This window comes from Gigantopelta aegis, chromosome 7 (genome assembly GCF_016097555.1).
Source record: "Gigantopelta aegis isolate Gae_Host chromosome 7, Gae_host_genome, whole genome shotgun sequence".
Classification (NCBI taxonomy): Eukaryota; Metazoa; Mollusca; class Gastropoda; order Neomphalida; family Peltospiridae; genus Gigantopelta; species Gigantopelta aegis.
The window spans coordinates 14,202,187-14,210,660 of record NC_054705.1 but is presented as its reverse complement, the minus strand read 5'-3'; the positions used below and the strand labels follow the sequence as shown (position 1 = coordinate 14,210,660).

Here is an 8,474-nt window from a genome sequence, read left to right as displayed (position 1 = left end):
GACAATGAAACACTTGTCGAGTGGTTAATCCACCGTGCTGATTGACTAGACGCAGAACAAACACACCCTGATCATCGTCCAATTCCAAGTCTTGTGTCTGTCTCTATGTTTCAGGCTGTCTGTGTCTCTTCCCTCCCCCCCCCCCTCCTCTCCCCCCTTCTTCTCTGTGTCTCTCTCTCTCTCTCTCATCCTCTCTCTCTCTCTCCCCCTCTCTATCCCTCCCCCCCCCCTCTCTTTCTCTCTCTCTGTCCCTATGCCTGTCTGTGTCTCTCCCTCTCTCTTCTCTTCTCTCAATCTCCCTGTTTCTCTCTGTTTCTTTGCTCTCTTTCTCTCTCTCCCCCTCTCTCTATGTTCCTTACCTGTTTTTGTGTTCCTGTATGTTTCTGTCGATATGTATATGTACTGTCTCTATTTGTGTGGGGGTCTCTCTTTCTTTCTGTCTGTCCCCACCCCTCTCTCTGTCTTTCTGTATGTCTGGCCTCTCTCTAAACAAACCCTCTCTGTCAATCTCTCTCTCACTATCTCTTTTTCTCTCTCTCCTCTCTCCCTTCTCCTCTCTGTCTCTCTCCCTGTCTCTCTCTCCCTATCTCTCTGTCTCTTTCTCTCAATCTCCCTGTGTGTTCTCTGTTTGTTTTGCATATCTCTTCCTCTCTCTCTCTCTCTCTCTCTCTTATTTTTTGCCTCTGTTTTTCTGTGTATGTTTCTGTCTGCATGTCTATATTGTCTCTCTCTATAAAACTCGGTGTCCTCTCTATTCTCTCTGTCTGCCTAGTTTTCACGTCTCCCTCTCGACCCCTCCCTCTCAACGAAAACGTAAGTTACTGTCTGTCGTCTCTAAGAGTGCCTCCAGTTACAACTAACACTGCACGTAAGTCGTGTACTCTAATAAATCAAGCACCTCGCCGTTCTGTCTATTTCTGCATCTCTCTAATTGAAGCAGTTTGCTGGCTCGCCCTCTCTCATATCTCTGTTGGTGATCTCTCTCTTCTCTCGGCCAATCTCTCCTGTTATCTTTTCTTTTTTGAAATATCCTCTCTACCCCTCGGATCCTCACCAATACTCTCTCTTTCGCCTCTCTCTCAATCTATTGTTAGCTCGAAATTCGTTTTCATTTGTTATTTCTCTCAGTAGCCATCGTTTCTCTAATGGGTCTCTTTTTTTTGTCCACTTCATTTCTCTAAGTTCGTTTTTTCACCGTCCTTTGTATTGCTTTTCTAAACGTAAATCTACCGTAAGTGCTAGGTTATTTAAAACTCGGTAAGGTCCAGGATATTTTTACCGCAAAGAAATAACTTTCTAATTGGCCTATTTTTGTTTATTTCGAGTTTATTTTAACGGTTATTTGCTACGATGTAAACAACAACAAACAAAAGCAGATCATAGAAAGCGAAATGCTTTTGTCATATTTGTTAAAAGCAATGCTGAAATGTTTATGGCAGGTGTGATCATGTGGTTATTAGTACACCTGTTGTTATTGAACGACGTCAATATTAGTTAAATACTCATTTATAGAACATCGACGTCAGCTGTCAATTAATAAATCATAATCTCCAATCATAAACATGTCACCTCAACAAAGCCGAAAAGTACCGCCCACTGTCGTTACGCCCGTAATGAACACGCCCACTACACGTCAACGCCACAATGAGGAAACGTGCCACCCACTGTCAATACGCCCATAATCAACATGCCCATTATTTACACGCCCCTCATATAATATACGGCTGTATGTGAATACCAAGAGGTAAAATGAATGATGTCTTTGTCACCGATCTCGGTGGTGTCGTGGTTATGCCATCGGTCATAAGGCTGGTAGGTACTGGGTTCGCAGCCCGGTACCGGCTCCCACCCAGAGCGAGTTTCAACGACTCAATGGATAGATGTAAGGCCAGTACACCCTCTTCTCTCACACTAACCACTAACCACTAACAACTAACCCACTGTCCTGGACAGACAGCTCAGATAGCTGAGGTGTGTGCCCAGGACAGAATGCTTGAACCTTAATTGGATATAAGCACGAAAATAAGTTGAAATGAAAAAAGATGTCTTTGTCAAGGTAAGAAGGACCGGCCTCGGTGGTGTAATGGTTAAGCCACCGGACTCCAGGCTGGTAGGTAATGGGTTCGCCTCCTGGTACCTGCCTCCGCCCAGAGCCAGTTTTAACGACTACGCCGACTTTTCTGTTACCAAGCACTAACAACTAACCAGTAACAAACTAACCACTATGCCACTGTGCTGGACAGACAGTCGAAATAGCTGAGGTGTGTGTGCCCAGGAGAGCGTGCTTGAACTGAACAAAACTGAAATGAAATAAACGAAAATGAAGTGACGTATGATGATTTTTGTTTTTGTTTTTGGTCGTGGCCAAAACTATCTGGCGAAGTCAGAGGTTGTGCCCATGACAGGCGTGCTTGGCCGTTTTCTGAAGGAAGGAAGGCTATATGGCATCGGACATATAGTTAAGGACCACACAGATATTGACATAGGAAACCCGCTGTCGCCACTTCATGGGCTACTCTTTTCTATTAGCAGCAAGGGATATTTTATATGCACCATCCCACATACAGGATAGTACATACCACGGCCTTTGTTACACCAGTTGTGGAGCACTGGCTGGAACGAGAAATACGTATACTGAAAGTCCGGTAATGTCAAGAATTACCCAAACCTGTACATTCCCCTTGTCCGTTGTTCGGCGTCCGGTGGTGAAGCGGTTAAGTGTTGTGACATACGGCTGGTAGGTACTGGGTTCGTGTCTCAGAATCGGCTTCTACTCGGGGTGCTTTAAAGGGACATTCCTGAGTTTGCTGCATTGTAAGATGTCTCCGACTAATAACATATTTCTACGATTAAACTTACATATTAAATATATTTTCTTGTTTAGAATATCAGTGTCTGTATGTTCAATGTGTTTCTGGTCCTCTCAATATTTGTAAGAAGCTGAAACTGGAGTTTTCAAATAATTTCGTACGTACAAATTATTTTTTTTAGGAAATAAAAGGAAATTTAACCTAGTACAAATATTATAACGACCAGAAACAAGTTTAATATACAGCCACTAATATTTTATGCAGAAACATATATTTGATATGTAATTATAATCGTTAAAAAGTCTCTGTTAGTCGATAACATCTTAAACATTGCAGCAAACTCAGGAATGTCCCTTTAACCATTAACATACACAGAATTTTGTATTGGGGATGGGGAAGGGGGAGGGGAATGGGTGTAACACACACGGTTTCTTATATTATTATAGTCTTAGAGAGAAAACATGCCACCTCCCGCAGACAGGATAGCACACACCACGACCTTTGATATATCAGTCGTGGGGCACAGGCTGGCACGAGATGTGCCCAATGTGTCCACTGACGGTGATCGATGCCACACCGACCGCGCATCAGGCGAGCTCTTTAAATTTACCGCTCAACAAAGATATGAAAATTAATAAAATTTGTTTTGCTTAACGACACCACAAGAGTACATTGATTAATTAATCATCAGGCTATTTGATGTCAAACATTTGGTAATTCTGACTCGTAGTCATCAGAGGAAACCCGCTACATTTTTTCTAATGCAGCAAGGGATCTTTTATATGCACTTTCCCACAGACAGGTAAACACATACCACAGCCTTTGACCAGTTATGGTGCACGGGTTGGAACGACAAAAAAACCCCAGTTAAATGGATCCACCGAGGTGGTTCGATCCTACGACGCATGCACCTCAAGCGAGCACTCAGCCGACTGAGCTACATTCCGCCGTCACCCCTCTCCCTCCACAAACATATGAAGTGCATATGAAGGACAATAGGGGAAAACATACAAACATGTAAAGCGTCATCAAAATATAGTCATAAATTCACCCTCGGTTTAAACATTCCCGTCTTTCACTACAATAGAATGAACCTCTTTTTGTATATATTTTTTTTATCTCCGTGAACGAAGACGACCAAAACACAAAACAGCGGATTAAATCTTCGCACCATCAGGAGGAATCGTGTGAAAGGAAAGATAAATAATTGGACTATGAAAATGCTAATACCCAAAAATCCTATTTATATAGATATAAAAAAAAAATAGAAATAAAAATATTTTACTATCAGTTCGGTGGGATAACGATGAACCTTAGCTGAGCATGGTTTCGTCACGATTGAACGCGTCTGTGGGACGGAGCTAACACACAAAGGAACGCCGTCTTTTCGTATTTTCCGAAGGAACTTCAATAACAAGGCGTTTGTGTTGTTGGGTTTTTTCAATAATATGTATGGATGAGATTTTCTTTGAGAGGTGGCGATGTTGTCTATACTTTTACTGCGGTTCTGAGCAGACCACTGTCACGGGACGAATAGCTGTCTGTTGTGTTGCGGGGTTTTGTTCGTTGTTGTTGAACAGGACAGTGAGAGACAGAGATAGAGGGACAGAAGGCAATATATGATGTCCAGGTATGTGAGTTTGACATTTATTGCTTTGAACAGGTGTAAAGTTACGTAACACGTACATCTATTTACATAGATTACAGACTAATGTATTTAATTATAAGTTGGGTTTTTTACTTAGGATATGAATTGGAATTTGGAATTTATTTCAATGTAATGCCCCCCAGAAAATAGTAAAACATAATGATGATATTGTTGTTTGTGATGATCATCATATACTACTACTACTACTACTACTACTACTACTACTACTATTACTACTACCAGGGCCGTAGCTAGGATTTTTTTTTGGGGAGGGGGGGGGGGGGCAACTGAGTCTAATAGTCTAAAACTCCTTAAACAGTCAAGAAGAGATTTTCTTTAAGTTTCTATAATGCTTTCCGGATTCCCCCCCCCCCCCCCTGCTAGCTACGGCCGTGACTACTACTACTACTACTACTACTACTACTACTACTACTTCTACTACTACTAATATTGCTACTACTACAACTACTACTTCTACTACTACTACTTCTACTACTACTACTTCTACTACTACTACTACTACTACTACTACTACTACTACTACTACTGCTACTACTACTACTACTACAACTACAACTACAACTACTACTACTGCTATTACTACTACAACTACTACTACTACTACTACTACTACTACTACTACATCACCATTACTATCATCGTCGTCGTTATCATCATCATCATTACCATTGTTGTCGTCGTCATCATCTTCGTCGTCGTCAACATCATCACCGTCGTCGTCGTCGTTATCATCATCACCATTAACAACAGTATCAAAACCGTACTCATATAATACCTTTTTGACGAACAGTAAATACAGTCGGTAAATTATATTTCTAAAAGATTTCCTCGGAAAACTACACATTAAAATTATAGTGGGGGCGGTGGGGGGGGGGGGGTGGGGGTGGTATTGATTAAGTTTACTTGTAGGATGCAGGAAATTGCATTTCAGAATATCTAGTTTTCAAAATTTTACGGAGGAGAACACACACATACACACACACACACACACACACACACACACACACACACACACACACCGAACCTGGGGCGGATTTTAGGGGGGGGGTCCAAGGGGTCCGGATCCCCCCCCCCCTCAACTTTGAGAAGTGCCCCTTATATTATTTAGGATTTTTAGGTTTTTTACAAATTTATTTATTCTGTCAATGTATAGAACACTGTAGAATACGTCTGCCAGCGTCCCTGTTGTAGCACTATTATATTATGGTCCATGTGAACCGTGTGTAATTTTTCAATAGTGCCTTTTCATAATGTTATGGTGCCCTTTTTGTCTTGGACCCCCCCCCCCCCCATCCCCAGAAAAGCTGGATCCGCCCCAGCAAACCTCCTATAAACTTTGCTTTGCGCCCTCAATCTCAGTCCCCCCCCCCCCCCCCCCCCCCCCCTGATAATTACTTGCTTCCGCCGTGCCTGGACATACAGTAGGCGATGATTAATTAATACTAGTAATCATCGTGCTCTAATGTTTTCGTTAAACAAAAACAATCTGTTATCTTTCTTTGGCAAACTAAGTGCTACATAATATCCCCATTAAACTGTAACTACACGTATTTATATTAATATACGATATTTTTGTAAACGCGAGTAAAAACAACTACAATGTCTGTTACAAAGAAAACATAGTTCGGTCCAACCAGTAATTCGACTGGAACGTTATTCCATTTCTTTATGGCTGACTAAGTGTCTACTATAACCAAGTCGGGGCGATATGCCGCGAACCTGTTTCTGCGCGTCACAAAGACACCTATAACCTAATCTAGTAATCATATCCGAGGGTGAAAAAAGCTGGACACACTGGCATTGTGTCAGCATGCTCGGTTTACAGGTAAAAAAGAAAAAAAAACCAACCAACAACTATACATGTAGAAATATTGAGATAAGATACAGATTTTCCGCAGAGCGCATGTTTATATGCATGTTATTCGATACACATTTTATCTTCCACCCCGAACATTCCTGGGGTGCGTGTAATAAATGGGAGACATTAACGAAAGATACGATCCTCTCGTTTTGGTGTCTCCAAATCCAGGGGTCAAAAATACATTAACAGATGGATTACGTAACAAGCATATATAGACGAACTTTTAAAGTCGTCTCAGTTTTGAAAGCGATGATTTATGTCGTCAGATGATAATCATGATCTGTGTCTGTCTAAACGTTCGTCTGTCTCATCAAATTTTTTAAAAAACTTAAATTTTTAGTTTTGTTTGTTTTTTGTTTTGTTCTTTGTTTACTTTACTTTACTATACTTTACCGTGTCTGCCAGTGCCGTACCCTCCGGAGGGGCGGGGGGGGGGGGGGGCGCAGACCCTAGTTGTCCCCATGAAGATTAACACTAAGTTTAGTTAAAGGGACAGACCCTAGTTTCAACCCATGAAAATTTTTTACTCTAGGAACATAGTTTCACCATAGACATGTCAGGGTTTAAAGGAACACACCCCAGTTTCAACCCATGGAAATTAACGCTAAGTTTAGTTAATCAACAATCATGTAACACGTTTGAATAAAGTTACAGTTGAGTGAAACATGAGTCTGTGACTTTGAAATGATGAAATACCCTCTAAAAATAGACTTAAACTCGACTCCATAACTGTTACTTCTCAGAAGCACGTGCGTTTTTAAAAATATGAGAAATGCATGTTGTGATACTAAAAACACCAGGATGACCAAAACACTTCGAATGTACGGAAATTGATAATCTAAACCATAAAATCTAAGTAAAGTATGATTTCAGTCATCAAAAGCGGCTATAATAGTCAAAAATATGCCTTAGTGTTTAAAAACTAGGGTATGTCCCTCAATCTTTATAGCATGTTTCATTCCGTGTATTTTGTATGTCAAAAGCTCAGGTAAAATTCTAGCCCGAGTATTCTGACTGTAGAGGCCTAGACGGACACTGGGACAGGTAAGGCCTAAATATCGGTCCAAATGTCCGTCTAGCCCTCTACTGTAACGTAACAGTCAGAGTACTCGGGCAAGTAATATTCTAGAATCAAAGAAGTGGAAACACCTGTTCCAACATACTCCAGTAGAGTCCAGACCAGCGGATGGTTGTACCACTTTGGCAGCCAGCAACAAAGATTATTCCCCAGCAATTCACCAAATTCTGGTGATACTCTTCACTACTCCTGTTGGCAGTTTGACATGTGAAAGGTCGTTTTCAGCACCACGACGCTTGAAAGTGTGGACCAGGACCCCGTTCCACGAAGCGATCTTAGTGCTACGATCATCTTAAGTACATAAGGTACCTATGTACTTAAGGTGATCTTAGGGCTAAGATCGCTTCGTGGAACAGGGCCCAGAGGCCTAATTCATAAAGGTCTCTTAAGCTCTGCTAGACAACGAAGCATCCTCTTTGCAAGTCTTTTAGCATTGCACTGCGAGATCGCAAAGTTGCGAGAGTTTAGTGAATTAGGCCCCAGAGCAAGTATGGTCTATGCTCGCCTTAGTGGACTGGCTATGATCGCCTTAGTGGACTGGCTATGATCGCCTTAGTGGACTGGCTATGATCTGGCTATGATCGCCATAGTGGACTGGCTATGATCGCCTTAGTGGACTGGCTATGATCGCCGTAGTGGACTGGCTATGATCGCCGTAGTGGACTGGCTATGATCGCCTTAGTGGACTGGCTATGATCGCCTTAGTGGACTGGCTATGATCGCCTTAGTGGACTGGCTATGATCGCCGTAGTGGACTGGCTATGATCGCCTTAGTGGCTGGCTATGATCGCCGTAGTGGACTGGCTATGATCGCCTTAGTGGACTGGCTATGATCGCCCGCTATGATCGCCGTAGTGGACTGGCTATGATCGCCTTAGTGGACTGGCTATGATCGCCGTAGTGGACTGGCTATGATCGCCTTAGTGGACTGGCTATGATCGCCGTAGTGGCTATGATCGCCTTAGTGGACTGGCTATGATCGCCTGGACGGCTATGATCGCCTTAGTGGACTGGCTATGATCGCCTTAGTGGACTGGCTATGATCGCCGTAGTGGA

General features: G+C 42.4%; 1 protein-coding gene across 3 annotated transcripts in view; it reads left to right on the top strand.

The window, feature by feature from the left end:
* Positions 1–4,140: 4,140 nt before the first annotated feature.
* Positions 4,141–8,474, top strand: part of LOC121377667 (protein FAM167B-like) — a 36,230-nt gene continuing 31,896 nt past the window's right edge. For 2 of the 3 annotated variants that reach the window (XM_041505739.1, XM_041505737.1), the window contains exon 1: positions 4,159–4,440. The gene's annotated coding sequence lies outside the window, so the exon portion shown is untranslated. Of the gene's footprint in view, positions 4,441–8,474 lie in introns of all 3 variants that reach the window. The other variant, XM_041505741.1, reaches the window with a different exon arrangement.